Here is a 7,908-nt window from a genome sequence, read left to right as displayed (position 1 = left end):
GGTGTGAGTATATACACAGGCCAACAAAAGCATCTAATTAAAACGAAAACATATAAAAGAGAAAATGGAAATTCCTTGTAATCTGGGAATGTCACCATTTTAAAATATTTTTTCAACTTTATTTACTTTTCTATGCATAGAAACATATGGGAATTTATTTTATTCAATGGCATCATACTGGATATACAAAATTTAAAAACTTTTATCTTATTATTTTTATTCCTTAATACAGTAATCATTTCTCAGGCCCTTATGCATTTTTAATGTGATTTTTGTTAGCAGTTACAAACTAATCCATCATATAATTCAACTATATTCTGTTTAACTATTTGACTACTTCTGGGCTTTTTGGTGATTTCTTATGTTCTTTAAAGACACAGCACTCTCTCTGGATTTGGAAAGCCAGCTAGAAACTGCCTCTGGAATCTGAGGTCTCTAGAAATCAGGATCAAAAGTGTTGTGCTTAGTTTCACTTTGTGCAAGGTCAAGCTCATAGTAAATAAAGACCATATTGCCAACTTCGTCCTTAGCCAGAGTCAGTCTGATCTGCCATCCAAAAATATCACTCCTCTGCAGATGACCACAGAGATCTGTATCCATCCTAAAGAGCTCCAGCCTCAATGATATGGACTCCTGATCCCTGCTCCATCATCCTCACTATTACTAGCACACATTTCTTTTCAACTAACATAGGAATGTCTGGGACTTGTTCAAACTTCATTTAATCTTATAAAATCCTCATAAGAAAGAAAATCCACAAAGAAAACAAAAATAATGAGAGGAGCTATAAATGAACCTGTGTGGAATTTCAATGGGAACATATTTGGTATTCTATGCCTACTCATTACACTTCCCATTATGCAATAAAACGAATTGTGCACTCTGAGTAGTGAACAGAATGGGTGTTCTTGGAGGACAAAGCAACACATGGTAGCATGGCAAACCACATTACTGTTTCTCCAAAGCACAATTGACTTGGGCGTTTCCGGGCCCGACTCTCCCACCACTGCAGATTTTCTTCTCCATCCATTATCCTCAGTTACAGCAGTCCTGATCCAAGTCCCCAGAGCCAACACACAGCTCACAGCTGCTAGATTTCTCTGAGACAGTTAAGAGGCATTTGTTCCAATGCTCTTCTCAGAACAAAGATGGAGGAAAAAATCATTTTATGAAATGGTGATAGGAACAGCAAGAATTAATTTGTGGAGGTGGTTAAATGCTATTTTAGCAATGCCTTGCAATATATGATTAGTACTTCACTGGTATAGATAAGAGTTATTGTCTTTAAGACATTGGTTTCAAAGCCCCCTGTTCTATTATTGTCCTATATTTTATATTTCTCCTTTTAATTTTACTTATTTGCCATATTCTAAAGAAAACCATTACTTAAGAATATTTAGTTTGGGGGCCAGTAGGTGGTGTGGTGGTTAAGATACTAGACTCTCACATAGCCAAAAGTGGTTCAAGTCCTGTACCTAGCAGCTTGCTTTCTCACTTTTCCCCTCTCCCCCTGTCTCTCTTTGGTCAAATTGAAAAATCATAATGAGGAATAAAATAATTCTTTCTAAAAAGTTTATGTTTATTTTTGAAACTAAACTTAATCTTCCTACCTAAATATTATTTGGAAACTCATAGAAGATGTATTTGTGGTCTTCAGCATGTCTTTCAGCTACAAGAAGATTGACAGGACTTGTTCTCTTAAGTACTGAAAGATTAAACCTTGTTATATGTGGGACCAGCAGATGGCATAATGGTTATATCACTGAACTCCCACATGGTTGACTGCAGTTGGCGTCCCAGTGGGTCCAAACTCACACCAGGCGCATGTGCATGCATGCCCAATAGCCTGAGAGGAGAATGGAGGAGAAGGGATTGCGGTGTGGCCATCCCGCCTGTGAAGGGGTGATCTCTTGCTTTCTGTCTCTCTGTCTCTCTCTTTGTCTCTCTGGCAAATGCATATGCCCTATAGCAAAAATCTCTCTTAAAAAAATAAAACTTGCCCTATGTATGAAAGTTACTATCTTACAGTTATAATATTAAACTGGTTTTTTGGGTTTTTTGTTTGTTTGTTTGTTTTTAATAAGTGGAATTACTAAATGATGAAATAGTAAAATGTGGTAAGGATAATTTGCATTTTAAAAGACATAGGAACAGCCATTGTGGTGCAGCAGTAGTACAGGTGCCCTGCAAAGCTGGAAGTCGTACTGCCAACTGTGAGTTCAGATCCCTGCGGTGGCTTGAAGACATGGTGGGTATGCATGCATGGGCACCCAGTAGTCTGAGGAGCTAGAGGATGGGGTAATGAGATCACAGCATGATGACACCCTCTCAAAGTTGCTCTCTCTCTCTCTCTCTCTCTCTCTCTCTCTTTCTCTCTCTCTCTTCCATGTGCATTAATGGACTATCATTTTTAAAAAATGTAAAAATAGAAAGGAAAATCATTCAAATCAAGACATATCTATGAATCTATTCTGTTCCTTTATTTCTGGAGGTATTTATTCATTCAAAAATATTTATCATGTCATGTTTTAGACATGTTTTACACTCTGGAGATACAGCAATTAAAAAATGGACAAAACTTCTTGTCCTCATGCATAGACAGAGAGACATTCCCACTGTAAAATAAATTTCAGTTTAAGAAGGAAAACAACGGATAAGTGTCTAAAACATTAAATAATAAAATGCCACAAAGCCACAATATAAAAAAAATCGGGATTATTTAATTATAAAACTATATTTGTAAGATTAACTGTTAAAGATAGAATTGTGTAAGGCCTGAAAATTATGCTGGTAAATTACACAGATGCTTAATGGGGATAAGGTGAGTATAAAAGAATAATGAACATGTTTTCTTCTCTTACACTGTCAACATTCTCATGGTTCTAGTCAATGTAACATATGGAGAAGGAGGTTTCTCCCCACACCAAGCAGTTCTCCAGCATACACTAATTGACCGTCCTACAATTGAACTCAATTCTGCCACTATCTTCCTGGAAATAGCAGCAGATCTCAAAGGTTAAAGGCACAGTGCAACAAAACTGTCTCCCGCTTGAGAGGTCAACGGGAAATCCGGGCCTCCCAATTTCTGTGCAACCAGTTTTAATTCGGAGTTATAATGGAACCCTCTTCAGGTTTCATTAATCTCTTAGAGTGGCTCACATGGTTCAGAGAGGTCATTTACTTACATTTACCAGTTTATTAGAGAGGATTATTACCAAGGACACTAACGAATAGTCAGATGAAAGTGATGCCCAGGGCAAGGTATAGAAGCCAAGCAGAGCTCCATGCCCACTCTGGCGAACCATCCCACCCTCCTAGCACCTCATAGTGACCTGAAACCCTCTGAAGCCCACAGTTTAAGAATCTTTATAAAGGCTCCCTCATGTAGACATGATCGATTATTAATTCGATCTCCAACCCTGTTTCCCTTCTCTATGGAGGAAGGTGGAGATGAATGTTCTAAGCTTCTAATCATAGCTTGGTCTTTTTAGTGATCTGTCCCCACCCAGAAGCCCACCAAGACTCATTAGAACTAAAGATATGCCTACCACCAAGGAAAATCCAAGGAATTAGGAGCTCTGTGTCAAACCAGGGTCAAAAATCAAATGCTAGAAAAATAAAAAGATGCACCTAGCACCCTATCACTCAGGAAATTACAAAGGTTTAAGCTGTTCTAAGCCAGCCATCAGGGGCAGAAACTAGATATATATTTCTTGTTATATCCCAGGATGATGGTGTGGGATTGGGGAAATGGCCTGGCATGAAAGATATCATCACAACTTAGCAAGAACGAGCTATGACAGGTTGTTCAGTAAACACTATGGAGAGAGTCACAGTGGAAATCATGCCACAGTTTTACAATGTCTGTGCTGCCTAAAGAAGGAAAATGTCTAGAGCAACATCAGGGAGCATTCACAATTTTTATAGCACAATAAAAAAAAAATGGCTGCCCTAAACAATAAGGTTTGAGGTGGGCAAAGACAGAATGTGGTACCGGAGAGAGAGCCCATCTTACAATAAACTGCAGTTCTAAAAACTCTTGGGGAACAACAAAATAATAAACATAGAAAACCTGCAAAGGGTAATATGCTTTTAAAGAAGCCAGTAGAGGGCAAAACTAGCCTCTGTGTCCAATCCAAACTCTAGAGTTGTCTGTTAATGGTGCATTATTATCACCATCTTGTACTGCATCCTGCAATGCATCATTTTTACTTCTTTATATATAATTATAAATATTAAACTGTTATGTTAATTCATCTTTAAAAGGAGGGATTTTTTGAGAGAGATTTTTGCTATAGGGCACATGTGCTCACCAGAGAGACAAAGACAGAAAGACAGAAAGTGAGAAATCATCCTTCAAGGGGAATGGCCACATTGCAATCCCTCCTTCATTTTCCTCTTGGGGTCTTGGGCACTCATGCACATGTCCCCAGCATGAGTTTTAAGCCACTGGGTCCAGGACTTGAACCGTGGTTGACGATGTGGAAGTCCAGTGACATAACCATTACACCATCTGCTGGTCCCAAAGGAAGGATATTTTTAAAGGCCAGCTGTTGTAGAGAAAGTGCAGATCAAGAAATTAAATCTACTGTAAACTCCCTATCTCATAGCTCTCCTGAGCTTCAGATTTTATTTAAAACACCCACTAGACATCTTCCTGGAATCTCTGGGGCACTTCTGACTAAACATGTCCTAAATTGAACTCTGTATCTTGCTTGATGTCCACAGGGATTTCTCTCTCTCTCTCTCTCTCTCTCTCTCTCTCTCTCTCTCCTCCCTCTCCCCCTCCCAAATACACACACACACAACACACACAAACACACACACACATTCCTACTGAAGTCTAGTGCTTTAGTATCTCTCCTCCCCATCACCACTGTCACTCTTTCACGCCATGTCTTCATCTGTCTTCATTTCAGCTCTCTAGCTGATTTCCTGGACGCTGGCCTCTCATTCTCCAGTCCATACCTTTTCCAAAGTTGTCTTCCCCAAAACAAACCAGATCATAGACAACTTTTTCCTAATACCTTCTGCAAAAATTTCTTATCTCACACACACCATATTCATTTGTAAATAACACAGAAATATAATTACTGCATTAATATATTGGTCACATAAGAAAACAACACAAAAATTAAAAATGTAAAGGATGAGGTGAAGATGAAATAAGCTTTACTTTTTATTCTATTTATGAATAGTAGATAACATTTCTTGCTGTCACTGAAACCTTGGTAAGTGAGCTGGCCTCAAGCCTAGTGGTTAAGGGAGCTTGAATTCCACATGCCCAACCCCGATTTGAGTCCTAGCCTCAGTGGCTTGAAAAATATCCTGGATGCATGTGCGTGCCTGTCCCACATCTGAATAGGATGGAGAAATGGAGGAGAAGGAATTGTGACAAGACCATACCCCACTGGAGGGATGATTTCTTTCTCCCTCTCTCTTTCTCTCGCTCTCTTTTTCTATTTCTCTCTGGTAAGCACACACACGCTCTGGCAATTTGAAAAAAAAGAAAAAAGAAAAAAGAAAACATTGTTTAGTGAGAATAATGTTATTGAAAATGCTTTGGAATTTTTGGAAATTTTTATTGCAATAAGGCAACTTACAAATTTGGATCCAAGTGCAATTTATGTTGATGTTAACTTTAATGGCTAGTAAGGCTATTGAATACAGCTCACAGAGAACTACATATACAAATGGAGAAAACATATTACAGGATGAGTTTATGACATTGTGATATACTCATCTTCAAAACTGTTTATCAGATTCACAAGAACTCTTGTGAAAATTCATGAATGAGTGTATTATTGGTGATACCATCAATCTTTCTGCCATTTATCCAATTTTTTAAAAGTTTACTTATAGAGGCCAGCAGGTGGCATAGCAGTTAAGGTGCTGGACTCTTACATGGTTGACAGCAGTTCAAATCCCAGACGCAGAGTTCTTGTGTGCCCAAAATCCCAAGAGAAAAATGGAGAAGGGATTGTGGTGTGGCCATCCCCCTGGAGGGTAATTTTTTGCTTTCTGTCTTTCTGTCTCTCCAGCGAGTACACATGCCCTAAGGCAAAAATCTCTCTCAAAAAAAAAAAATAGTTTTACTTATTTATTCCTTTCAGACAGAAAGAGAAAGAGAGAGGAATATATAAAGAGAAATACTCCCAACAGACCCTCATGCTGCAATCTACCCCGCTCCCCCAGGCTCCGCCAGCTGGATCAGGCACATAAATACATGCCCAGCATGCACAGGGAAGTCCTGGGATGCAAACTGGGGACGTTCCAATGCGAGTCGCGTTTTTTTTGCTGCACTCCTCTCCAGTCCCCACTTACCCATTGTGTGAGGCATAGGTTAGTCAAACTAGATAATATAACACATAAATCCACTTGGCCAAGCATACATAAACTGCTAATAAATTGCTGTTGGCTTTAAGAATGAGTAAGGGAATTAAGGACACCCCTTAAATGTTGTGAATCCCAACTTTTCCTGATAAATCCCTCCATTTGTCAGACATACAGACCAGGTGAAGCACCCATGTCAACCCACATGTTACTTATTAACAGCACTTAAATCCTTTTTTATAATGTCAGGTAGATTGCCAAGTGTTAACACTTTCTTCCCACTCCCCAGTATATCATTTCATACACCCCTCAAGTGTTTTCACCCCACTTTGGAGACCAGTGACCAGTGCATTACATGTAAACACCCCAGAGAGACACTTCAGGTCCTTTCTCATGCCGGGTTGGTTGACTACCTCCTCGACACATACTTCTCTAATCCACTCAGCCTGCCCATCAGCCACAGTGAACTTCTCCTCATCCTTGAATCTCTGATTGTCTTTGTCTTTCACATCTTCTTTCCCAAATACTCATGTCCACATAGTCAGTCTCACTCCAAACCATCCTCACACAGTACCTTCTCCATCCTTCAAGACACAACATTGATGAAATCCCTCCTCTGATGTTCTTCCCAGTGTTCTCTTAGCACTTTGCCCATAATCTTTCAATACCTGCTCAAGCCATACTACGCATTTTTTTTTCTATGCTGTAAGTCCTTTGAGACCAAAGACCTTTGGGGTGACCACAGCACCTAACATAGCAACTGCCCAGCAGAAGGGAACACAAAACTGTTTGTTGAACGGGAACCAGCAGTTAGCGTAATGGCTATGTCGCTGGACTCCCACCTAGTCGACCGCGGTTCGCATCCTGGACCCGGTGGCTTAAAACTCACGCCGGGCACGTGTGCATGCGTGCCCAAGATCCCGAGAGGAGAAGGGAGGAGAAGGGATTGCGGGGGTGATTTCTCGCTTTCTGTCTCTAATGTCTCTCTCTGTCTGTCTGGCGAGCGCACGCGCCCTATAGTGAAAATCTCTCAAAAAAAAAAAAAAAAAACTGTTTGTTGAATAAATTACCACTTAGATCAATGTATTTAAACTTTAAAAAACCAGGACCAGCAGGTGGCATGGTGGTTAAGGTGCTAGACACTTCCACATGGCCAACCATGGTTCGAGTCCTAGATATGGTGGCTTTCTTTCTCTTTCTCTCTCTCTCTCTCTTTCTCTCTCTCTCATGTGTGTGTGTGTGGTCAATTTAAAATAAAATAAATTAATAAATAAAAATAAATAAATAATTCTTAAAAATATTTTAAAACCAAAGAAGACAACATATCTGTTGAAACATCAAAAACTGGGGCTGGCAAGTGGTTTGGACTGGTTCAAGTCCCAGACATGGCAGCTTGCTTTCTCACTTTCCCTCTCTCTTTCTTTCTCATCATATTTTCTAAAAAGTAATAATAATAAATAAAATACATTTAAAAAAAAAAGAAACATCAAAAACCAAAAGACATTTCTGAAGAGAGGCAAAAGATCAATTACTTATCATTCTTATATTGGTTGATCAATTTATGGACAGGATGTC

This window comes from Tupaia chinensis, unplaced genomic scaffold, assembly GCF_000334495.1.
Source record: "Tupaia chinensis unplaced genomic scaffold, TupChi_1.0 Scaffold000290_1, whole genome shotgun sequence".
In the NCBI taxonomy this organism is placed as follows: Eukaryota; Metazoa; Chordata; class Mammalia; order Scandentia; family Tupaiidae; genus Tupaia; species Tupaia belangeri.
Note: the sequence above shows the minus strand (reverse complement) of the source record.